Below are 26,744 nucleotides of genomic sequence, written 5' to 3'. Positions count from 1 at the left end.
CAATGAGATACCACCTCACCCTGGTCAGAGTGGCTAAAATTAACAACTCAGGGGGAAAAAAACGATGTTGGCAAGGATGTGGAGAAAGGGAAACCCTCTTGTACTGTTGGTGGGAATGCAAACTGGTGAAGCCACTCTGAAAAACAGTATGGAGGTTCCTCAAAAAGTTAGAAATAGAATTACCCTACGACCCAGCAATTGCACTACTAGGAATCTATCCAAAGGATATAAAAATACTGATTTGAAGGGGGCACATGCACCCTAATATTTATTGCAGCACTATCAACAATAGTCAAATTAAGGAAAGGTCCCAAATGTCCATCAACTGATGATTGGATTAAGAAGATGCTCATGTACACACACACACACACACACACACACACACACACACACACACTAGAATACTACTCAGCAATGAAAAATAATGAAATTTTGCCATTTGCAACAATGTGGATAGAACTGGAGGGTATTATGCTAAGCAAAATAATTCAAAGAAAGACAGATATCACAGAAATTACATGATTTCACTCATATGTGGAATTTGAGAAACTTAACAGATGAACATAGGGAAAGGGAAGGAAAAATAAGATAAAAACAGAGAGGGAGGCAAACCATAAGAGATTCTTAAATACAGAGAACAAATGGGGGTGGGGGAAATGGGTGATGGGCATTGAGGCACTTGTTGGGATGGACACTGGGTGTTGTATGTAAGAGATGAATCACTGGATTCTACTCCTCAAGTCAAGACTACACTGTTTGTTAACTAACTTGAGAATTAAAAAAAAAAATACTGGTGAGTTAACACAAGGAGTTTAGTACCTGGAAATGTGAGCCAGAGAATGAAAATGAAAGAAACATCTAATCTGGCCCCTTTATTTAATTAATTAAATAGTTAATTTTTCTTTTTTTAATTGACATATAGTTGACACGCATTGTTTGTTACATTTCTTTCAGGTATACAGCATGTGATTCAACAATTCTATATGTTACGCTACGCTCACCACAAGTGACATCTCTTTTTTTTAAAGATATGGAAACTACAGTCTAAACAGGGTAAGAATATTCTCCAAGATCACATAAAGATGGGAACTCTAGTCTGAATAGCCATCACTTTTTTTGCCACTAGACCACTGACTCTCAAAGCTGGTTGCATATTAAAATTACCAGAGGGAACAGAAACCCATGGGGGAGGGGAAGGGGGGAAAAAAAAGAGGTTAGAGTGGGAGAGAACCAAAGCATAAGAGACTCTTAAAAACTGAGAACAAACTGAGGGTTGATGGGGGGTGGGAGGGAGGGGAGGGTGGGTGATGGGTATTGAGGAGGGCACCTTTTGGGATGAGCACTGGGTGTTGTATGGAAACCAATTTGACAATAAATTTCATATATTGAAAAATAAAAAAATAAAAAAATAAACTGAAAAAATAAAATAAAATAAAATAAAATAAAATAAAATAAAATAAAATTACCAGAGGGAGCTTAAATCAAAACAGACAAAAATATAAGGACACAGATTCTCAGGACCAAGTTTGAAGCGAGGTCTGGGACTGTTTTCGTTTGTTTTGTTTGTTTCTGTTTTTGTTTTTTTGAAAGCTACCTGGGTGAACCTAACATGAAGCCTAGGCTGGGAACCACTTAACAATATTCATTCTCAAATGAATCACTCAGAGCTAAGTCCTAGCTCAGAGTTTCTAATTCAATACATTTGGGATGGGGCCCAAGAATTTACATTTCCAACGGGTTACCAAGTGATGTTGATGCAGCTGGTCTTGGAACAACACTTTGAGAACCACACACGGGGTGGGGATGTAATTGTTGGGAAAGTTGGTCTCAGGTGCAGGGTCTTTCAACCCCCATCAGGCTGCATAAGAATGGACCTTGGGCCTGGAACACGAGGAGGTAAAGTGCCACACAGCCTGTGTCTCGCTTAGCAGTGTGTGGGCGAATGTCTTTCCTTCTTGGAGGCTCAATCAGTGCTCTGTTGTCTCTGTTTAAAGAATGTGCATCTCACTGGGTGTTGTATGGAAACCAATTTGACAATAAACTTCATATATTGAAAAAAAAAAAGAATGTGCATCTCATGGCATCTGTCCAACCCCACTACTGAAGAGGCTCTTGCTCTGTCTCTTCTCCATGTGAATAGAGCCTTGTTTCATCCAGGGCTTGACTGCATTGTGTTTTCCTTGGTGACTCTGATAGCAAGATGCAATGAGCAGAAGTGTTGAGAGTCCTCCCTGGGATGGGTAACAAGTACTGTACGCCCTTGGGGTTGATAACCAGTGCATGGTATGCTGCTAGTAATGGTACCTAATGGTTAAGAGTGCCTGGATTAAAAATCCAAATTATGCTACTTACTAGCTGGTAGGAGGTGGATAAATTACTTCTCCTGTAGAGCGATGATTATCAACTAGGTTGGGGTGTGGGATTTATTCTCCTTCACATGTACTGGGAGATGTTTGGTAGTATCTGGAGACATTTTTGGTTTTCACAACTGACAGCTTGTTTCGATGGCATCTAGTGAGTAGAGTCCAGGGAGGCTACTCAACATCCCACAATGACCAGAATACACTCCCCCCACCCCCACCAAAGAATTATCCAGCTCGAAATGTCAATAGTACCAGGGTTGAGAAACCCTGCTGTATATGTCTTTAGTTTCCTCATCTGTGAAATGAAGATTATGAAGTATATGCCTAATAAAGTTAGTGTGAAGATGAAATAAAATATGGCGTTTAAAGAAATTGGCATGGTACCTAGCATAAAGAAATCGCCACCCCTCACGCCTTGCCACTGGATGTAACAGCTTATTAAGAACCAGGCAATTACCTAAATGCTTTACATATATTAACTCATTCAATAATTTTAGTAACAAATTATGAGAAAGGTATTATTGTTATTCCCATCTTGTAGATGAGAAGGCTGAGAACCAAAGGAGGCTATTAATGTGCCCACAGCTAATAGGTGGTAAAGCCTTGGACCCAGGAGTGAAACTCCAGGTTATGATCGGTCACAAAACCAGATGGCCTTCAGTAATAAGTCACTGGCCAAACCAAATGATGGCTAAGTTGGCCTTTTGTTGAAGCACATCTCAGCTTTCCTAATGCGTTAGGCATCTTTCTGTCAAAAAATAGAGCAGCTCCAATGTTGTGTAAATTTCCCTGTAATACTAACACTGGAGAAATTTAACAATATGGTAAGTTGTTGGGTCACCAGCTCATAGGCCTTTAGGTCAGAGACATGATTCAGTCGATCAGATGTCTCCAGCAGCTGACACAAAGCAGGTACCTGCATAAATGTTTGTTGACTGAATCGATGTTTGCTGAGTTCAGGTAGAGAAACACTCAAAGGTCTAGCTCCTACAGTATTTTGCTTGTTTGTGGTCAGAAGGCAACATCTGCCACCCAGATCCCTAGACTTTTCCCAGATGTTTGGCGGATACTTATCTGGAGTTGGTTGGCTTCACTGTGAGTAAACATGTGCTCGGGCTTCTTTTGTGCTGAGTAATGGTTTCATAGGATCTAATTTCACAGATAAAATGCAGTATTGATCATTCTATTTTGGTATTTGGTACAGAGATATTGGAGCAAGAATTGGCAAAATGCAATTCCAGGGAGAAATAATTCAGTTTCCCATGGAAATATTCTGTTTCTAAATTTGCTCCTGAAGGCAACATAGGGAGATCAAATGTGTGAGTCAGGCAAGATTGTAACACGATTAGCTCTAAACTATTTAAATGACAAATACGGTTATAAAGACAGGGTTAAATCTGGGACACTCACTCTTTCAGGGGAGACTTTAGATGTGTGCCAGCCTCATGACAGAGCCAGGCAGATGGTAATTAATAGCATTTTCCCATAAGGTGGGAGTACAATGAAAAAGATTTATAAGTGCTTACCTTTTTACCCACAGAGAGGTGGTAAGTAAAAATAACATTAGTCTAATATTTCAAAAAGATGAAAAGAAGTATATTTTCAGATGGCAGAAATGCCAAAATTTTATTTTAAGCATTGTTTTAAAATTTTTTTATTTATTTTTATTTATTTATTTATTTTAAATTTCAAACATCTGTTTATTTTTTCTTTTAATATGAAATTTATTGTCAAATTGGTTTCCATACAACACCCAGTGCTCATCCCAACAGGTGCCCTCCTCAATACCCATCACCCACCCTCCCCTCCCTCCCTCCCCCCATCAACCCTCAGTTCGTTCTCAGTTTTTAAGAGTCTCTTATGGTTTGGCTCCCTCCCCCTCTCATTTTTTTTTCTCCCTCCCCTCCCCCATGGTCTTCTGTTAAGTTTCTTAGGATCCACATAAGAGTGAGAACATACAGTATCTGTCTTTCTTTGTATGACTTATTTCACTTAGCATAACACTCTCCAGTTCCTTCCACGTTGCTACAAAAGGCCATATTTCATTCTTTCTCATTGCCATGTGTATATAAATAATTTATCCACTCATCAGTTGATGGACACAATTTTTTTAAAATATATTATCCATTTTCCCTACCATCTTATAAAAAGCGCACAGCATTTTTATGCTGCTTTGGGGTTTAAATGATGGTAATTAGTTACAAGACTGTGTATAACAAAATAATGATCTCCAGTGTAACTCTCTTCTTCCTCCCCCTGCCCCCAAACTTGAACTGAATGGTTCCAGCCTGTTCTTCTTTGAGTTCATCTATCTTTGCTGTTCTTCACAGTCACTTTTTCTGATGCTTATGGTCTTATTTCTTGTAGTCTTGCCTTCTATTCTGTCCTTCTTGCTTCTTCCCTCAGTTGAAGTCTGGGAAGCTAGGTGACTAAGCTTGTTAGAATAGTTTTGAACGTATGAATAAGCAGTTTCTGAATGAAATAGTGGAGGCTTCTCCTCTGTCTAAGGGAAATAATTACATCATCTTGATGACTCCTACTTTCACTCTTAAGAGCTCTTAGGCCCTAGGATAATGTGATCAAATCAACATTCAATTAGTGTGGTTTTACTGTATTTTGTAAATAAAATCAATTTTACCATCTACCCTTAGAAGAATAAAATATCTAGGTCAAATTAATTATGCATCTGAATTTTACATTTGGCATCAAATTATAACCACAGAATAAGGCTGATGTTCTTATCCCATGTTTTCAAATAATAAAATGACTGCTCAAATGGTTTACTGATTTTCCAAGAGCAAGCAAAGAGTTAGACTCAAACTTGGCTGTGTAGATCACTAAAACTGAGGCCTCATCCCAGATGAATTATATCAGAATCTCTAAACAGTTTAGTCTAAGCATCAGCATTTTTTAAAAGCTGAACAGGTGCCATTTGCAATAGCATCAACATGTACCAAATAGCAAAGAAGAAATCTAACAAAAGATGTGCAAGACTATTTACTACTGAAAACTATAAAATGCTGTAAAAGAAGACTTAGGTAAATATATCATGTACATGAGTGGGAAGAAGACAATATTCTAAAGTTGTCAATTCTAAACCAATCAATTCAATGCAATCCGAATCAGAACCCCAGCAGGTTTGTTTTGGTAGAAACCAACGAATTAATGCTAATAAGTCACATGTAACCAAGAGTATCTTTTTTTTAAGTTTTATTTTTATTATTTACTTTTGAGAGAGAGACAGAGTGTGAGCAGGGAAGGGGCAGAGAGAGAGATGGAGACACAGAATCCAAAGAAAGCTCCAGGCTCTGGGCTGTTAGCACAGAGCCCGATGTGGGGCTCAAACCCATAAACCGTGAGATCATGACCTTAGCCGAAGTCAGATGCTCGCCTGACTGAGCTACCAAGGTGCCTCAAGAGTGTCTTAAAGAAGAATAAATCTGTAGGACTTACACTCAGATAGCAAGACCTATTATGAACCTATAATAGTTAAGTCAGTGTGATATTGGTGCAAGGATACACAAATAGAAAGATGGAACAGGAAAAAGAGTCCAGAAACAGACCCAGACATATATAGTCACCTCATTTATGACAAAGAAAGACTGTTATGATTGGGAAAGGTAAATTAAGCTGGGTCAACTGGACACCCAAATAGAAAATTTATATATATATATATATATATATATATATATATATATCTTGACTCTAACCTCACGCTGTATGCAAATGCTAATCCCAAGTGGATTGCATAGCTAAATAAAGAAAATAGAATAGTAAAACTTCCAGAAGAAAAAAGTAACAAAATATATTTATGTACATAGAACAAGTAAAAATTTCATGAACTGACACTAAAAACACTATAAATAAAAATCTGATAAATCAGTCTTTATTAAAATTAAGAACTTCTGTCCATCAAAACACAACATTAAGAAATGTTAAAAGAAGGCCCTATAGTGGGGGAAGATATTTACAAAACACAAATCCAACAGAGCTTCATATCCAGAATGTATTAAGAACTCCCACAAACCCAACAGAATAAGACAAAATTCAATAGCAAATTGGGCATAAGACTAGAGTAGTAACTTTAAAACAGCAGTTATATGAATGACCAATAAGTATAGGAAAAAGTACTCTATTAATTATCAGGGAAATGCACCTTAAAACCACAAAGCAATATGATTACATACCCATTAAAATGGTGGAAATGACGGACACTCCATACCAAGTATAGAGGAAGATATGGAGGAACTAGAATTCTTGCACACTACAGGTGGGCATCTACTAAAGCTGAACATGCAAATGCCCTGTGACGTTTCCCAACAGAATTCCACTCCCAACAGAAATATATCTCAACTAAAACTTCCCTACATACACCAAAAGACATGTCCAAAAATGTTCACAGCAGCACTATTTAACATAGCTCAAAGCAGAAGAGGAACCAATTGTCCAGCAAGAGTGGAATAGATAAACTTTATATTCACACAAACGAACACTATAAACAGTGAGAATCAACGTACTAATCGTCCACATGGTATGGAGAAATCTCACACATAATGTTGAGTAAAAGAAGCCAGACACTAAAGAGTATATTCTGATTATTCTAATTATATGAATGTCAAAAATAGCCCAAACTCATCTATAGTGGGTTTGTTTTGTTTTGTTTTCACAATAAAGGATTTATTTTAATTGTTTCATCTATAGTGTTAGAAGTCTGTTTACCTTTTGTCAGGGGTAATGACATGCATTATGACTATGCTAAGGGGCATAGAAGGAGCTTCTGAGATGCTAATAGGGGTCTTTTTCTTGATGTGCATCCCTCAAGCTGTATGCTAATGATGTGGACACTTCTCTTTGTGCATGTAATATTCAGTAAAAATTAATACAAATACTAGTCTCTCTGTATGATTCTAGTACATAGCCAGAGTTGAAAACCACCTGTCTAGAGTTCATATTAGGTTTCCTCCGTCTCTTTCTTCCTTCCCTCCCCAGACCCACCTACCCAAGCCTTCCTTTCCCAACTCTCTAGCTGCAAAGTGTCAGGCACTCTGGGTACAAAAGATACAAATAGGAAGAAGCCAGCATTCTTGCCTTCAAGAAGCTAAATGTTTTCTCATCTATTAACTTCAGCCTGCCACTTGACAATAAGATTCACTTATGTACATTTCAAGGTGAAGTTGTTAGTAATTACAGCTGCAACAAATATCCTCATGATCTTCCTGAATAATTACAGTGCTAGTGCACAGGACATGACCATAGCATGGGCAGACTCAATTGCAAGAGATAGTAATTATGCAGGATTGTATTGGGTACTATTTGACCCCAGGTTAACAGAGTATGTATCATAACAAACTGAGTTGCACCCACAAGATGTTTTCCTTGTAACTGGCATAGGGATCATTCCCGTGCCCAGTGGGATGGTCCCATTCCCAGTCAACACCACATGCTTTCCTGAGCATAAATTTTGATAACCCTCATTTTCTTGGTCTGTCTTTTGCAATCAGTGTGTGAAAATTAAACTCCCCACTCTTCTATTTCTTATTTCTTCTGCGTCTCACCACACTCTCACTTTGAAACAAACAAACAAATAAACAAACAAGTAAAAAGCGATGTTTCTGCAGAATACAGACTTTGCATTTTCAGAATATTTCTCCATGAGCAAATCTTTGTCCTCAGGTTCTTCCAATAACCAAGGCACCAGCTGACATAGAAAGTCAAAGCCAGTCATCTTTATCTTTCACAGCACACTCTGTCTTTTAAGAACGTGGTCATTGATTATTTGATCATGGTCATTATGCCAAAGTTTGCCTTCATAAACAAACAAAAGATGACCTACCCTTGGCCTGGATCCTGCCTTTAGTTTACATTCTCTCTGACTGCTGTAACCAGAAAATCTAAATAGTCAGGTGGAAAAGGGCCCTGAGAAGTTACCAATGACTTCTCCCTTGGGCACAAATTATTTTCTGCCTATACCTTCCCCCTAATCTAGATAAACCATCCTGATAAGAACACTTATAATGTTTCCAGGAAAGAAATTCTTATTAGTTCACTGATTCCTATTTACCCATTCAGGTCCCAGACTAGATGTTACTTTCCAAGGCGTGCCTTTACCCTTCCAGAATAGTTGAGGTATCCATATGAATAACTTTCACAGAATCATATAATTTTCTTTATAGCACTTAGTCTGCTCGAAACTAACCCATGTTTGTAATTATTTGTCTTATTCACTGATGTGTCTCCAGCAGCGTGCACAATGTCTGGCTCATAGTTAGATGCTCAGTAAATATTGTTGCATGGATGAGTCAATAAATGAGTGAATGAATGAGTAAGAGCCTCCTGAAAAAAACCTATACTTTTTCCCCCAAGGTTAGAAGGTTTTTTTTTTCTTCTCTGAGATTATTTTCTCTTATTCTAAAATGCATTATCTCTTGCTCTGTCCTCAGTAGAGATGAATGGCAAACAGGTGGGTAGCAACTCCATGTCAGAGTCCTTTGTATAATCATAAATCATGGCAAAGATACTTATTCTAAAGTTTTTATGTCTTGGTGATTTTCTCTGAAAAAGAGCTAGGTCATGATGTCCAACTCCAAAAGAGAAAAAAAAGGAAGAATATGGAGTAAAGTCATTTATATTCCCTTGGTTGACATTCACTTAGTACTTGTGACCCTGATGTGCTGAGATTTTTTTGAGATCTTGACTAAGACCTTCCAACTTTCTAATCTTGGGTCTCTTCTTCATAAATTTTGAAACTGGATGGGATCAAACACAGGGTACCCTACATGTATATATCTTTATACCTTTGTTCATTCATCCATTTAGCATATATTTTTAAGGGCGTAGAATGTGCTTTGTCTTGTGCTAGGCACTAGAGACCCAGCAGGGATGGAGAGAAACAGGATCCTGCTTTCAAGGTCCAGTCAGGACTAGAGAGAAAGGGGGGTTAGGGAAGTCTTTTGGGGATAGGGGTTGCCTAGATTAGTGATTTAGCACCTATCCTAATCAACTGAAGGGCTTCTTAAACACAGATTGCAGGAGCCCACCCACATTTTCTGATTGTCTAGGAGGACCCAGGATTTGTATTTTTAACAAGTTCCCAGGTGATGCTGATGCTGCTGATCGGGGGACCACACTTTTAGGGCCACAGACTTGGATGAAATGGAATATCAAGTTAGAACATAGTTAGACTTAATAAATATTTCCTGGACAGATAAATGAATGGATGGATCAATCAGCCAATCATTTGAACTCTGTCACTACCTTAATAGCATAAAACCCCAGTGAAGGGAGTTCTACAGAGATAGACTTTACAGTGGCTGATTTATTGCAGAGTAATGAAAGCCTCTGTCCCTTCTCTCCCTGTGGTCCCTAACATGACTCATCACTAACAAATGGTATGGCTGGAATTAATCAGTCTGCTTTTCCTATTTATGTCTTGCTGTATCTGGAGTTGCAATGGGCATTGCCTCCTCTGGAGCGTAATTTGGGCTGACTCATTTCCCAAGTCCCTGATAGAAAGGTCAGCATGGCTCCAGTTTACAGCTGAAGGCATATCAGGAGCTATCGATCATGAGTTGCACATCAGAGAGATTAGCCACCTTCGTTTGTGTTCCTTCTTGGCTGCCCTGCCAAGAATCCGGCAGGTCAGTTGAATTAAAGGTTAAAAACTCACATCGGTATATGTCCGTGGATGGAATATGCTGTCAGCAGCGTAGAAAACTGAGCTAGCCTAGTAGAGAGTGCATAAGCTTTGTTTGCATTCACACATGGGTGGGTGTAAGTCCTCATTCTGTCACCTAAGACTTAGATGAACAACACCCCTGATCCTCAGTTCCTTCGTCTCAGGCATAATGGTAATAATGAACTCATGAGAGTTTTGCACATAATGTGCATAACGTGTTTAGCACAATACCAACCTCCTATTAACCATTCAATACATTTTAGCTAGCACTGTTATTCATTAGCTTCTCAAACTGTCTTCATCTGTTGATGCTTTTATACATTACTTCTTGTGAATAATAAACTTAGATTTGGCCTGTAACCTTCGATTGCCTTTAGACTGGGTCTAGAGGAAAAATTTCACTGCTTGGATTTTCAGTTCTGAGCCACAGAACAGGGTGATTCACATACCGCTAACTTTTTTTGCCACACAGTATAAAGATTTCTACTCTGGGCCAGGACACGTTCCCTGTTAAAAGTGCCAAGAACAAAAAGCTGTAAAAGATGATCCCCATCTTCCTTACAATCAACTGTAAAAGGCAAAGATACAATACTTCCAGTTTCCTTCCCCGTGCCCCCCCAGATCTTTTCCTGAATCTAGCAATATTCCCTAGGATATGAGCAACTAAATGAATAATGTGCCTTATCAGCCTGGGGGTCAAACACCCCTGGTTTTCAGTCCTGGCTCCACCACTAGAAGCTGGGTGATCTTGGAAAAGCTACTTCAAGCTCTGTCTGTCTCTGTTTTTCTATTATTCTTAAAGTAATAACATTACTGGTAATTATTGTGAGGGTTAAATTAATCTACTTTCGAGGACTTGAAAAATACTATGTGCTACATAAATGTCAGGTATGTGAACTCTTAGCATCTTATCCTGTTATGTGACCCTCATTTTAATATTCTGGATTTGCTGAAGGAGTCCATGCCCTTCAGGATTGGAATGGTTTCAATTATATCCCCTTTCAACCTCCTCTTTTTAATATCAAAGCTCTAATCCTTTTAGAGAGCCTCCCTTTGAATGTGATACTCGCCTGGTGATTTCTCGGAGAGCTGCGTCTTCAGTTAAGACCTTTCTCTGATAGGCCTTTCATCTCCCCTGCCAAATGCAGGGCCTTGTCCATAATAGGCACTCGATATATATTTGTTGAATAGATGAATGAATAAATGCAGCCAAGACACATCCAAAAGTAATCGTGGCATTAAGCTAAAAATAAGGCAGCTTTGTTTCTCTGTAGACATGCGACGGGGCTAAATTACTACATCCCCTTCAAAGAATTGTTCCAAATCAGTCACTCATAAGGAATCGTACAAAGCCCTTATTAATCATAATGCTATGATAAAATGCAAGGCTGGGAATGGGGACTGTCTCCTCTGCATTAGGCATCTTTTGGCTATTACTCTGGCCAAAAATCCGTATCACCGAGACAGAGCCAACATCAAAAGGAAAACACCTCAGCTCTCCTCTCCAGGTGCTTTTGGTGACTGAAAATTGGCAAAAATCCAACGAGGCTGGAATGCCATGGACTGCCAGTGAGCTTTTGAAAAGATGTATTCGATCATTTTCTCTCCTGTTGAAAACTATCCGATGGCATTCTGTGGTGCCTAAAACTCAGACTCCTCAAGGGTCCTGCTTACCTTTTTGCTCAATCATCGTCTCAGGGAGCCATCCCCTCAACCCACCCCTGATCTATCCCTTAAGACAGAGGCCTGCAAACTTGTTCTGTGAAGAGCCAGAGGGTGAGTATGTCAGACTTCGGAGACCATACCATCTCTGTGCCAACTACTCAACTTTATCATTGCTGTAGGAAAACAGCCCTAGAAAATGTATAAGTTCACAACTATGGCTGTGTTCCAATGAAATTTTATTGACAAAAACAGGTGGCCATCAGGACTTGGCCCATGGGCCATAGTTTGCCAAGACCTTCCCTACGATAAGATTCTTTCCATAACTCCCTATGTCCATATCCTGCATTTAGTTATTCACATTTGTTTCTTACTTACCTGGTTCGGTCACTAGGACATGACCTTCCCGAGGACAAGACCTTTGTTTTGTTGATTGCAGTGTTTCCAGCCCCTAGGACGTTTCCTAGCACTTAGTGTGCATTCATTTGAATGAAGACCTATCTCTTGTGACTTTTGCTGTCACTCACTCTTCTGATTTTCCTCAGTTCTTAGGACACTCCAGATTCATTCTGGTCTTTGCACTTGCCTTTGCCCTCTCAGCCTGAAGCATCCTTCCTTCTTGCTTTTCACGGCCGCCTCTTCTATTCATTTAGCTTTCAGATCTTTGAAGTAGCCTTTCCTGATGGTGCTAAATAAAGTTTCCCAGAAGCTTCAGTGACTCTTATTTTCCTCATAATACTTATCAAGAATTGGAATGATTTTTTTTATTTGATTCCTGTACAGTGTCTCCCATGACTCCAGAAAGTTGATCAGCCTCCTTAAAGCTTAGAAAAGTATATGACATAGGAGGTTTTCAGTAAATATGTGTCTAAAACAGTGCTTTTCAAATCTCAGCGTGTATATGAATCACATAAGGATCTTGTTAAAATGTGAATTCTGAGTCAGTGGGTCTGGGGCAGGGCCTTGAAATTCTGTGTGTCTGACAAGCTCTCAGGAGATACTGATGCCAATAGTTCACGGGTCACACTTTAAGCAGGCAGGGCAAGTCTGGTGAATATTTTTGACTGCCTCACCTCTTGGTTAGGAAGTGGACTATAGCCTGAGAATCCTTCAAAAACACATTTGAGGGGCTCCTGGGTGGCTTAGCCGGTTGGGTGTCCGACTTCAGCTCAGGTCATGATCTCACAGCTCGTGCGGGTTCGGGCCCCACGTCGGGCTCTGTGCTGACAGCTCAGGGCCTGGAGCCCGCTTCGGATTCTGCATCTCCCTTTCTCTCCCTGGCCCTCCCCTGCTCACACTCTGTGTGTCTCTCCCTCTCAAAAATAAATAAACATTAAAAAAAATTTAAAAAAACTAACAAAACCATTTGAGATGTTTGCCGGCCTGAGCCAAAGATCAAAGCAAGAGACCAATTCCATCCTTAGAAGCCATACCCAACGCAAAATGGTAAGGACAGACTTTCCTGAGTCACTTAAGTGGTTTTGGCCTCAGGCACCAGGTCTTCAATGAACGGGAACTGGCAATGTTTCCCATATTACATTCACTTTGAAAATGCTGAATCACCCATGGGGCACCAAAATAAATCCGTCTTCATTCTGTGTTCAGCTACGTCTCCATTCCTTTCAGCCAGTCTGTTGCGTACATTAAGGGAGTCGCTTGTCTACACCTGAGTGTGGTAACCCTGAGAGACCTGGTATTTTGGCAGGGCCGCGGATCATGCTGCTAGTGTAGATGGTGCTGACTTGACCTAAAAGAAGACTCCCCACCTCAAAAATGAAAGGGAGTGTCTCTAACAGGGAAACATGATACGGCAGAGTGATTAAGAGCTGGAGTCTGATTACCATTTAAACTCTGTGTGACCTGAAGCACAGTACCCACACTTGTAATGCCTCAGTTTCCTCCTTTGAAACGGGAAGTAATGGTACCCGACACACAGCCTTGTGGTGATCATTAAGGGACATAATTCTTTTAAAGAACTTGGGCACAATGTGCATATTAATCCATAATAGCTGCAACTCTTATTTTGCTTTCCTGTGGAGTAGTGTTTTTATATTTATTGAGAGTTACCTCGTGTGTTAGAATGTGGAAAGGAGCTTTGCGCGTAATATTTAATTATTTTCACATAGTGGTTAAGACATAGAATGCTTACTGTCGCATTACAGGCAATACATTAAGTGCTCTTTCATCTAATTTAATCCTGAAAGTATCTTCTATGAAGTAGGTATTGGTGTCTCCATTCGGTAGGTGGGGGAAGTGAAGCTTTGGCTAGTGAAGAGGCTTGTTAAAGTTTACTCAAGTATAGGGTTGAAGGAAAGATGTGAGCCCAGGTTTGGCTGAATTCAGGGCTCGAGCTATGCTATCCACCTTTGCTTGTTATGTCCTACATGGAAGCACAGATTTAGATGTCTTTGCTCTTAAACAGGAGCTCTTTCCATTGCAACACTGACTCTTCGGGTATTTTTCTCTTCTATAAGCAAGAGAGTCTGTATGATGATCCTCAAACATACTTTCAAATCTAGCAACCTAAGCTTCTGAGCTCTATTCTGATGGGTTTTGTCCATTTGTTTTCCATTTGTTTGTTTATTTAATTTTTTGCCACTGTATGCATGTCCTGTTGGACAGAGCTTTGGCCCAGTGAATATTATATCTTCAACCCTCAAGAATGCTCCTTGATGGCCATACTATCCCTATGTTCTAGCTATCTATTGCTAATAATTAGCAACCATATCAAAATTGAGTAGTATAAAACAACAGCAGATTCCATGCATCAGGAATTTGGAAAGGGCATAGCAAGGGCAGCTCTTGTCTGCTTACAACATTTAGGACCCCAGTTAAGAATATTTGGGGCTAGGGGATGACTGTGTTGTGTAAAGGCTGGAATCATCTAACAGTGTCTTCATGCACATGCCTGGCACTTGGGTTGGAATTAATCAAAGGCTGGGCTCAGGTGGTACCATGGACCAGAATGCCTACGTGTGGACTCTGCATGTAGCTCAGGTTTCTCACAGCATGGCATTTCGGTACTGAGAGTAGCCTTCCAGTTAGGGGCATCGAGAGAACAAGCAATCTCTCAAGTCATCAGACTCATATTTGACAATCATATGGCATTGCTTCCTTTGTATTCTATGGTACAAGTGAATCACTAACAAATGCCCAGTTAGTTAACAAATGCCCAGACCTTCACAAGCAAGCAATGTGAGTTAGATGCTACCTCTTGATGAGAGCAACAAAGTCACAATGCTAAAGAACATGTGGGAAGGGAGACACTGTTGTGTTGATTTTTGGAAAATACAATCTGCCGCAATATTCAACTCCATACTTTCCCTATTTCATCATATTGAACATTACTTTGCAAGAGGCCACAAGCTTCTCTGCTGGCCTCACATAACCTGGAAATGAGGAGAAAAAGAACTTATCCAACGTATTGAATACTTTTAGAAAGAAAAATTACCCTTCCATGTGGTCAATTCATCAGCAATAATAGTGAATGGAGGATGTTGGAGTTATTAAGCATGTCTTTCTTAGATACAACCAAGGGATTCCTAAAGTGAGAAAAATTCATATGAAAGAACTTTAACGAATAACTGTACCATTTGTTTGCACCTTCAAGGCTGCAACATGCATGTAATCCTCACAACACAATGAGGTAAACAATATTCCAAGTTCCCTACATTAAGAAAATTGAGGAGTACAACCACTAAGTAATAGTTCAAGTTTCATCCAGATAGAAAGTAGTAGAGAAAGGGCTCAGGCTCAACTCTTTCAAAGACAGCCAAAACCATTCAATGGTAATCTGGTAATCCTCCTTAGAGCATTTAGTTTCAAGCTTTCCTTTCCAGTCAAGACTCTTCTTGTTTCAGGTGACAAAAATAAAACCAAAGTTGCCTCATGTAAGTGGCCAGGCATGCCAGTTATAAGAGCTTCAGGCAAGGCTGGATCCAGGAGCTTCAACAATGTCCTTATGAGTCTGTCCCTCTGCATCTCTTGGTTCTCCTTCCTTCTCTTTTGATTTCAGTCTTAGGCAGCCTCTCGCCCATGTGGTGATAATGATGGCCACCACCCATTACAGGCCTATATGCTATCACCTGAGCCCAGCCAACAAGAGATGTTTAGCATCTCTTGTCTATACATTTGAGAAAGCGTCTCTTTTATTTCTTACCCGGATTAAATCCTACTGTAAGATCCAATCTCAGTTGGATCACAAATTCATTCCCGAGTCAATCACCTATGGGCAAATGCAACAAGATGGTTGGCCAGGTCTAAGTCATACCCTCACAAGCAAGCACTATGGACTGTGAATGGGGGTGGAGTGGTTTCCTAAAGGAATATCAGTATGAATATCCAATGGCAAAATAACCAACACCAGGCAGGCCGAAACATCAGGTGCTCCCTACATCCTCATTTTACAGATGGATAATCTTGTAGCTGGCAAGACTGATCCTTATTCCATTTTTGTCAGTTCTTTCCCTCTGGCTCCCCATGTTCTATTATTGCATCTGTCCCTCCTTCCTTAGAGGAAAAAAGTTGACAAATTTATTCACACGAAGGTGTGAGTCACTCAATCACCAAAAACCCTTGCATTCTAGTTTCTATAATGAGCATTCACTCATTTGACTAATATCTACTGAGCTTTCACTATGTGACAGGCCCGTGCTAGGTAAGCACGGCAGAGATCTAGGTGAAATGAGACAGGCAGGTCTTACATAGATGTGAGTATGTATTAACATTGTAATGCAAAAAGTAAGGTATATTTTCATTTTTAAAAATGAAGAATGTGAAGGTCATCAGGAAAAGGGCATAGCAATACTCCTGGATTTTCAAATTTGAGGAGGTCATAAATATTGCTTAGAACTGCTTTCTGTCCTCCAACCCTCAGGGGCTCTGATTCAGCAGGTCTGGAGTAAGAGCTAGGAATCTGAATTTTTATAAAGCACTCCCAGGTAATTCTGATGACGGTGGTTCAGGGTGGATTTCCATTAGTTTAATCCAAAGGAATTAGTCTCTAATGACTATTTTCTGAAATATAGAAATCTCTGAATATCTCCAGGAAAAAAAAAATCTTGGAGCAAGGATGTCTTTCCTATCAAAACATAGTGATTAGGAGCAGCTAATGTGGTCTTTTCAGAGAGCAGCCACCCCTACTTCCTGTATGTTGAGATTTGCAAAGTGGATAAATGATGCTGTCCGTGCCCAGCCCATAGTACCAGTCTTTTCACATTGAAAGCTGCTTATTGTGAACATCTGAGCCTCTTTCTGAGGGTTTTTTTTTTTTTTTTTTTGTCTGGCTGTGGGAGCATACTTGGCCCATGCATGTCCAGGTGGAAAACTGGAGAATGAATGCCCCTAAGGCAGCTCTCAATCAAAGTCAGCTGGGGAGTTGGTAGATGCATGCATCAGCTTCCTTCCTCTCCACTGGGGTACCTGGATCACATTCTGTCTCTCGGGGTTCTCCCAAAGCACTAAGCTCCAGACGTCCACAGTGGTGACGGGCCCGTGAGGTTTCCCTTCATTGGTTTCCTTCCTGATCCCATCTTCTATGAGTGTTCCTTGTGACCACGTCCTGTATAAAGGAGCAGTCCTGTAATCCTTGTCTCAGAGATCTGCTTGGGAAAACCAAAACAAACACCCATGTGTGTCTAATTGCAAAAATCATGTGCTGTGCTCATATTTTTCTTAGAAATATTAAGTGCTGATAGTCGCCTTCAGATTACATCAAAGAAGAGGTTCCAGTCAAGTATCTGAAAGAATCAAGTGAGGGCTTAAATTAGAATGGATTCCTCCATATCTGATGCACAAACTAATACCTCAGTTATCAAGCATGAGGTGGAAACCTTATTACTATTATTATTATTATTATTACCATTCACTCTAAAAACAGATTCAGTCCAACTGCTAAATAGTTATTCCAAAGAAGGATTTGGAGAAGGAACAGACTAATATTAAAATGTTATTGTACTAAACTAGTCATAGAAAGTGCAAAGTGTATGTTTATTATGCAGAATGCATCCGAGCATGATTAGATGTTTGGCAGAATAGAAACTAGGGAAAGAGTGGAAAAAGCCAAGCAAAAACCAGCCAGACCCAAAGAATTACTGGAAAAGTGAATGAATGGAAAACTGCTTCTTGGGATTTGAATGTTGTTGAATAACTGGCATCTCCCTTCTTCATCTACTTGCAAATGGTAACAAATCATTCTGATGATAATTGCAGGATGCATCTATTTATGACAATCTGATGGACAATCTGATGGAGATCATTCCATTGTGTGTTCTGTTGATTAACCCCCAAACTAATTCATAGGCTCTCAGAAGAACCCAAGAATAAAAAGTAGCTTTACTCTTGAGTCAACTTTACTTTAGAGTAGCTAATGCTTTGTTCCCTGACCTGAAGAGAGAAAGCAAAGAAAACCATTTGTTGAATGAACACAGAAGGAAGAAGACACAACTGTTATTCAGAGAAGAAGGCTGGAGAATAAGTTCAATACAGCCATTCTCCTGCTTTTCCAAAGCTCAATGTTGAGCCACCTCATTTTTATGAAAGACCTAAATTAGTACCTACTTTCATTAACCAAAAGAAATCCAAAGAGGATTTTCACCTTAACGGGAAGAGGTGACAAGTAAAAATAGCATTCAGCTTGTGTTTTGCAGTGAGCCCTTATCGAGGCAGTGTGCACCCTGAGCAGTGAGAGCGGCTCCAGTGAGTTCCTTCCCCAGACCTACACTCAGTGTCTCAGCATCAAGATCTCAGCACCATAACTGTGTCTGTGGACATCTGTGCTTTATGTTCATTTATTCTGTGAATCCGTTAGAAAGATGTGTCCTAAGGTATCAGAAAAGCCTAAGAGAAGGTACTTTGGGGGTCTGGGAATGCTCAAACATTTTTCCATAGATATTAATGATAATAGCGTCTGTGTTTTGTCTCATTTCAGCTTGGGAAAGTTTACATAGACATGCTCTACTTTTGGGTAGTGGGAGAAACCTATATATAAATGGGGGCGGGGAGGGGCTAGGAGAGCTCTTTCTTATATTCAGAATTTTTGTTCTCTGTTCTTGTGATAACTACCAGGGAGAGATCAGTTTAGAAAGGTGTTTTCAGTTCTACACTGTAAATTCTTTTTGAAGTTTATTTATTTATTTTGAGAGCAGGGAGCAGAGAGAGAGAGAGAGAGAAAGAGAGAATCCCAAGCAGGCTCTGTGCTATCAGTGCAAAGCCTGACACGGGGCTCAGTCTCACAGACCGTGAGATCATGACCTGAACCAAGATCAAGCTTCAGAGGCCTAACAAACTGAGCCACCAGGCACCCCTTCAGTTCTATAATTCAGACCTCCATTGAGTTGTAGAGTGTTTTCTTTTAATTGTTTTTAATGTTTATTTATTTTTGAGAGAGAGACAGAGACAGAGACAGAGCTCGAGAGGGGAAGGGCCAGAGAGAGAAGGAGAGACAGAATCTGAAGCAGGCTCCAGGCTTTGAACTGTCAGCACAGAGCCTGATGCAGGGCTGAGCTCATGAACCACGAGGTCATGACCTGAGCCGAAGTCAGACGCTTAAACGACTGAGCCACCCAGGTGCCCCTGTAGAGTGTTTTCAACATACAGTAGAAAAGCTCCTGCAAAAATTTTGCTATATTTTTATCTTCAGAATTTTAGATAATGCTATTCTTCTGAAACTACTTATTAGATATTTTCAGAAATCTCATCTTTAAAACTGTTCTTCTATAGCTAATGGTAACAAACCCAACTATTTCAGTTAGGATTCTTAGTTGGCAAGCAACAGAAATTGATCAGGTCCATCTAACTTAAGCACAAAGTAATTCATTGGGAGTGCCAGGAGAACAGTTCAGATTTGAGGGAAAGGCTGGAAAACCAGACAGCAGAAAGGCTACCAGGAACCAGTGATGCTCTGGGGATCTTGGGAGCAAGAGCAAATTGGCCAACTCATCAGCCACCACAGCTAGGATGAACCAGCTCCAACTGTTTTTGCTGCCTTCACATTACTTCATTAAAGAATCAGAATACTGGGAAACAAAGTATAATTTTTTAGCTTCCGTTATGGGACCATCTCTTGGCAAGGGGAGAAGATGTACCTTGAATGATAGTTCTACCAAAATGGCATACAGTGGGGGAGAAATCATGCCCCCAAAGAAAATTAGGTACTGGAACCAGAAGAAGGGGAACTGTAGAGACTGAAGGTCAGGCGAGAGGTAGAGGTTAATGCTTACTGAGATAACAAGCTTGTAAAAAAATACCAGTTTTAGAGCAACTTGTCTCACTACCTCATCATCTTACTATTTTGCTACCTTGTCCAAAAATTTTCTTTTTTAAAAATTTTTTTCTTTTTAAAATTTATTCATTTTGGGGAGACAGAGCATGAGTGGTGGAGGGGCAGAGGAAGAGGGAGACACAGAATCCTAAGCAGGCTCCAGGCTCTGAGCTGTCAGCACAGAGCCCCACGTGGGGCTTGAGCCCACGAACCATGAGATCATGACCTGAGCCAAAGTCAGATGCTTAACCAACCGAGCCACCCGGGTGCCCCCAAACTATTTTTTTTATGGCTGTAATGACTGTCATACCACCATTAGATTTTTTTTTGAAATATCTCACTTTTGAAGGATGCCTCCCTGGCTGTTGTCGCCAGCCCGGAAGCTCACTGTCCTTTCTCATTATTCCTCCAGACTCTGAACACAGAAGCCCTGCCAATCTGCTCTACCTCTACGGCTGCATATGGCACCTTAACAACTCAAGTTTGAGGGATAAATTGTGACTCTCTGAGTTCTAATACATGAACAATTGCCATGTGCTAGGGATTTGACATTATATTCCTGGTGTGGAGTGTTTTACATCTATATTCCCCTCTGTGAAGGTAGACCCTATAGTATAAAAGAAGAAATAATGATGGAAATACAGAAGCCCTTGAGAGCCCAGTGGGATGTATTCCAAACCCTTTGAAAACCACCAAGTTCTCAGATATATCTCTTTGAATTATATTTTCCCCCACAAAATGCAGTAAAGCATAACTGAGAAACTATAAATAATCCCCTCAGTCTTTACTGATTCTATAAATATGGGACTAAAGTCATTTACAAGGCCATTAAAATAAATACTGGTTGGACCACTCAATGAAACAATTTCACAAATCATTTTTTTCTTGTTTTCCTAATAGAAAGTGCAGAGATCTGACTCACTGCCGAATATGACATTTTCTTCTTTGATGTCTCCAATACGTGTAATTTCCAGATTAGAACTCCCGATTTTGTAAAGCTCTTCACGTCCACCACCACTGCTAGGAGTGGTAGATAACGAATGGGACTCTGGAGTTTGACTTCCCAGATTATAATCCTGGCTCCGCCAGTTAGTACTGTGTGAATCCGACAAGACCTCTTTTCAGTGAGCCTTGTTTTCCTCATCTGTAAAATGGTGTAATGGCAATTATCTCCATGGGACAATTCATTTTAAGCATGTAGTGCCTGGCACTTCGTAAATGTTCAATATACATTAGCTACTACTTAAAAAACAATAAAAAAAAAAACTCTGGAGAGTAATGATATCAGGAAAGTGATAGCTTCTGCAGAGATGAGTACAGAATAGCAAAGCACCTTAACCGTATATGCTGGGTGTTGAGCAAGGTTCCTTCACTAGCTAGGTGACTCATTCCCCACACAATTCATATCTGTATCCTCGAAAAATTTAAAATTCCTTGATAGGATCCACCTTCAGAGTCACTTACAAATAACCGAAATACTAAATCCATATGCAGATGTAATGCAGCATTGACAAATAATTGGGGAGTAAAATAGTAAACTTTCAGAAGGAACATCCTTGAGATATCATCTGGCTTTGTGACACAGACAAAAGCATATTAAAGCCTGCAGCAAAGTAATTCCAAACATCACTGAGCCACAGAGTGCTGTACATAAAATTGTATAATCCTCTGAGCGACTTATTAGAACTTTGGGGTTAATACCAGACCAATTAGGTAGTTCAGCTCACTAATGCAATCATCCCATAATGATACTGTGTTTCCCAGGAAACACATCAACATTGCTGAAGTGGAGACAGAGCATGAAAAGTACATAAAAGTCCCATGATTTTTGATCCTGCAAGAGAGTTAGCTTCAAAGTATCATGGGAAACACAAATTACTATTGCCTTGGTATGACTTAATGCAAAGCAACCAAATTCCATGAACACATGGGAAAAAGGCACAGACCACCTACATGTAATGTAGGGGTACTGATGCCCTGGCGAAGCAAAAGGTATGCAGTTCAGAGTTAGATGGACACTTAGAGAACAGGCTGCTTTACTCGGATGCCAAATTTACAAAATGTGATAGACGCCAATTATTTTCAGCAAACATTTACTTTGAGTGGAACACTTGCCCGCCCCACTGACTTGGGACCTGGCCATGCAATGTGGACATGAAGTAAACCAAGTCTTCTCATATGTTAGCATGCTTTGGCTTGCTCTCCTGCACTCCTTCACAAGAGGAACGTCCCTGGGCAGGCACTGATCCAAACAGGATGAGCAGAACCGAACCCAACTCATAGCCTCGAGGGACCCAGACCCACTCAGCCCACAACATGAGAACCATTCCAGCTGATCCTCAGGCCCACAGGCAAGAAAAAGAAATGCTTATTATTGTGAGCCACTGAGTTGTGGGACAGTTTGTTACGCAGCACTGCTGAACAGTAATTGACAGGTTACTAAGAGCAGCTAATACCAATTGAGCCCTCACCTCGTGCAAGGCACTGAAGTAAGGACTTAACATTCATGGTTTGTTTTAATTCCTAGCAACCTGGAGGGGTGGGAATTCTTCTTCTATTAAAAAAGTGAAGTGATTGGCCTGCAGACATATGATTAGCAAATATGGTAGAATGGAGATTCAAATCCAGGGCAATCTGATTTTTGTGCCCAGGTATCTTTCAGTACATGTGCCACCCTGCTTATGTGTTTATTTAGGTCAGGGTTGAAGGGCCAAGAACACATTCTTCTACGTGCTTTGAATTCATTTGCCTGGCCTTAAGAGCTATTTATGGTGTACCTATTGCATACTGTGCATTGAGTCTGGCATACAGTAAGCACTCACTGCTCACTAGAAGTTAGTATTGGTTATACCATGTGAATAGGAAAAAAAAATTAAACAGTCAGATCTTAAAACAATAAAGGGAGAGAAATAATGTGGTTCTATGAATAACATATAACCAAATATATTTGATATAACTAAAGAAACCACTTTTAATTGTTCATGTTAAACAACTGATTGCCACCAAATAAGATTTCAGAGATTTAGTTCTGTTATAAGAGCAAATAAATTTATTGGAAACTTAAAAATGTTTTTTATTCTAATTATATCACCTTTCTCACTGACAGCTTTTATATTCTAAAATATCTCTTTGTCCCTAAGTTTGTTTTAAAAACAAACAAACAAACAAAAATCTTCCAAAATAATTTGTAATCCCCTCTATCTCACATGCTTCTTAAATGGGGAGGTATTATATGTAGACCAGAATACTTCTATATAGAAAAAGTAACACCATCACCCCAAAGTAATATTCTAGGATAAGAAAGATGTTCTTTTTTCACATATTTTCTTTAAAGAAATTTTTTTAACGTTTATTCATTTTTGAGAGACAGAGCATGAGTGGGGAAGGGGCAGAGAGAGAGAGAGAGAGAGACATAGAATCTGAAGCGGGCTCCAGGTTCTCAGCTGTCAGCACAGAGCCCAGCGCAGGGTTTGAACTCATGAACTGAGAGATCATGACCTGAGCCGAAGTCAGACACTCAACCGACTGAGCCACCCAGGCGCCCCTTTTTTCATGTATTTTTAAAGCTCTTAAGAGTTAGAAAAGGCAAAGTATTTCTTAAACAACTACTAGATACCAGGTACTAAGATAAGATCTGGGAATTTTAACACTTAAATAAAGCACCCTAGTTTTGTATGTAAAGAAATCTCAGGAAGTATTCACAATGCCCCTTGTCACACAGCTAGTTGTGGGCAATTGCAACTTAGGATCAAGTTTCTTCTAATTTAACGAACCAGGCATCTTGTTTTGCCAGAATCAAATGAGAACGAGAAAAAACGACAAAAGTTGTTTTCTGTACCTGGCGCCACAAATGCAAACACCTACAAAGGCCATTCACATAAAATTAAAGGAGTGAAGGTGGCAGGGGTAAGACCACAGGAAGTGAAGACAGCTGTGGTAAGAGGGAGAGCACAGCCTCCGGGGCGGTACCTGGTGATTGCCCACCACGGTCACTCCTGACACCCTCTCTCCTTGCTAACAGAACCCCGACTTTGTTCAGGTCATAACGTTCTCAACCCTGGGTGATGAATCAGGATTGGTGCAAACAAATCATGGTAATCCCGATATTTTTGTTAGCAGATAGACGTGACTGTGTAACCCAGCTCTGGCCAATGAGGTCCAGGGAAAGACGTCTAGGAGGCTTCTGGGAAATTTTTCCCTTCCTTAAAAAAGAGATAAACAGGCAAGGACCACTCCCTTGAATGGCCTCTTTCCCTTCAGACTGATGGGATAAGGAAGAAGGAACAATGTTACTACACTGAGGATGGCAGCAAAAGATAGAAAAATACTGTTGTTGAGCTCTTAGATGAAGCCTAAACAAGCCTTTTCTCAGATTCCTTGTTAAGCAAGCAATACATGTGCCTGTGGGTTAAACCTTTATCACTTGCAGCAGAATGCATTCCTGACTGCTGGAAGGCCCAACTAGAGAGGCAGCTCCAATTCATCTCCCACCAACCACTGAATGTGGGAATGCGTGCCCAGTGTTGCCACCTTTTCCACTAAAATAGAAATCAGTATTTTTTTAAGGTGAAACCACCTGTTTTTAAAATAATGGAAACTAAATCAAATCATTACAACACTGTGCATACCAAACAAAACATACCTTCAGCCAATTCTGAGAGCTGCAGTTCGGCCGTTCTTGACAGCGGTGTGACTCTGCCCCAAATTAACTACCCATTTTGCTGGCTCGTCTTATAGGAAACTCACAAAAGGACCATCAAAAAGCCATTATTATGTGAGCACTGAATCCTGAAGATATAATAAACCAGATTGGCCTTCCTAGACTCAAGAAGAAAAGGAATGGCTTCTCCACACAACTGGCCTTGGACTTAAAGAGAAAGTTGAATTGTTAGGTCGGAGAGAGGATTGAATCTGTTCAGACATTTCAATAGGTCTGCTTTCCAAGTTGATTTGGCATTCCTCTGATACGATCTCAGAAACTGATCGCAGAGCTACTTGGAGCTCAGGGTTGAGGCAATGCTCTCAAAAAAGAAAGCAAATAAGACCCTTCCTCTGTCAATAATCAAACCAGGGACCTGCTGCTAATCTCGGATTTATTGTATGGCTTTGGACACTGCCCCAGACTGGCATAAAATAGCAGCAAAGCTAATAACAACAATGGTCTCCATCCAATCTAAGCACTGAAATGCGTGTCTATTGTTTTTGTGTTGGGAACCTGCCCTCCTCCATCCCATATGGTACCCGTCGAACTGTAAATCCCAGGGGCTTGCCTCCCTTACATCTTGTCATCATCCCTTATAGCCAGTCATCTTCCTGTGTGATTGGCTGCAGAGATGACATGTGGTGCAATCAGGAAAACCTTTTCTGAGAGGCAACATGGACAGATGGACAGAGAGACAGAACCTCTATTCCCTTCATCATCCTAAACTATAAAGACTGGAGTGCAGAACCAGACACAGTCTCATCATCACAGATACAAAACCTGTCTGAAAAAGAAGCCAAGTGATTGGTGTGTAGCCTAGAGCTGGGGAGAGAGACGGAGTCCCTGACAATAGTATTTAAATTTCTGAATCCATCTGTTCCTGAAAGAGGTTCGTCCCTTGGAAATTCCAGTTAAGGAAACCAATGAATTCCCGGAGAAATACCACCAAAAAGTCAGTACCAAAGGTACCAATGTGCTGAGACTATGGAACAACTAAATATAATAAGCTATAATTGACTGCCTAGAATGGATGGAAGGACAATTTTAATCCATAAGCCGGTCAGAAAATTCCCAGTGGAAGGGCAAGGTGTGTTTAGAGCAACCCAAGCAGAAAGAAGTTATATAGAAAATAGAGATTGCATGTGGTAATAAAAACAAAATCTCTGCTCCCTACTCTAAACAAGTGACCCTATTTTGAATTGTTATCTTCTTTTTACTTCTTTTTTTTCCCCTACTGCTTCCAAATGATGTGTCTAATCTGCAGACTCAAAGGGCATGAATTCCAGTGGATGAGGCTTTACAGACTGGCATCTTGCAGGCCAGGAAAAACCTGTGCTTTGCTTTCTTTCTTTCTTTTTTTTTTAAGTGTATTTATTTATTTTGAAAGAGACAGAGAAAGCAGGGAGGGGTAGAGACAGAGGAGATGGATGATCCCAAGCAGTCTCCACGCATGCCCAGAGCCTGACGCAAGGCTTGAACCCACAAAACTGCGAGATCATGACCTGAGCTAGAATGAAGAGTCAGGCGCTCAACTGACTGAGCCATCCGGGTGCCTCGAACCTGTGTTTTTCTTAAGCTTTGTTCCTTGTACGTTGCTAACAAATTGTATTATTTTACTGACAAGGAGGAATAAACATCTTATTCATTCTGAACACAGGCTTGAATTGAGACAGGTCGATTGTTCGGAGTCTCAGCTCTGCCCTGGACGAGCTGTGATGCTTAGGTAGGTTACTTAAACTCCACGAGTGTCACTTTTCTCAGGGGAAACAGAGGTTGCCGTGAGCATTACACAAGCTATTGAATGTAAGAGTACCCAGCCCGCTGCCTGGCACGTTCTACAAACTCAAATCAAGAGGTGTTTGACACTCAGTTCTTTTTTGTTCTCCATTATCTCTTTTGCTCTCAGATGCTCAGTCTGTTGGTTCTCTTTTCCTGTTATTTCTCTGTTTATCAATGTTTTCTCTAACTATGTGTCTTTGTTTCTACCACTACCGAAATGTAGCATAATGGGGAACACAGACTGATGTTCAATAAATCCCCTGCCCCATCTTATGCCTTGAACTCTCCACATTGTATCTTCAA

This window comes from Panthera leo, chromosome A2, assembly GCF_018350215.1.
Source record: "Panthera leo isolate Ple1 chromosome A2, P.leo_Ple1_pat1.1, whole genome shotgun sequence".
Classification (NCBI taxonomy): Eukaryota; Metazoa; Chordata; class Mammalia; order Carnivora; family Felidae; genus Panthera; species Panthera leo.
The sequence above is the reverse complement of the archived record's forward strand: the minus strand, read 5'-3'. Positions refer to the sequence as shown.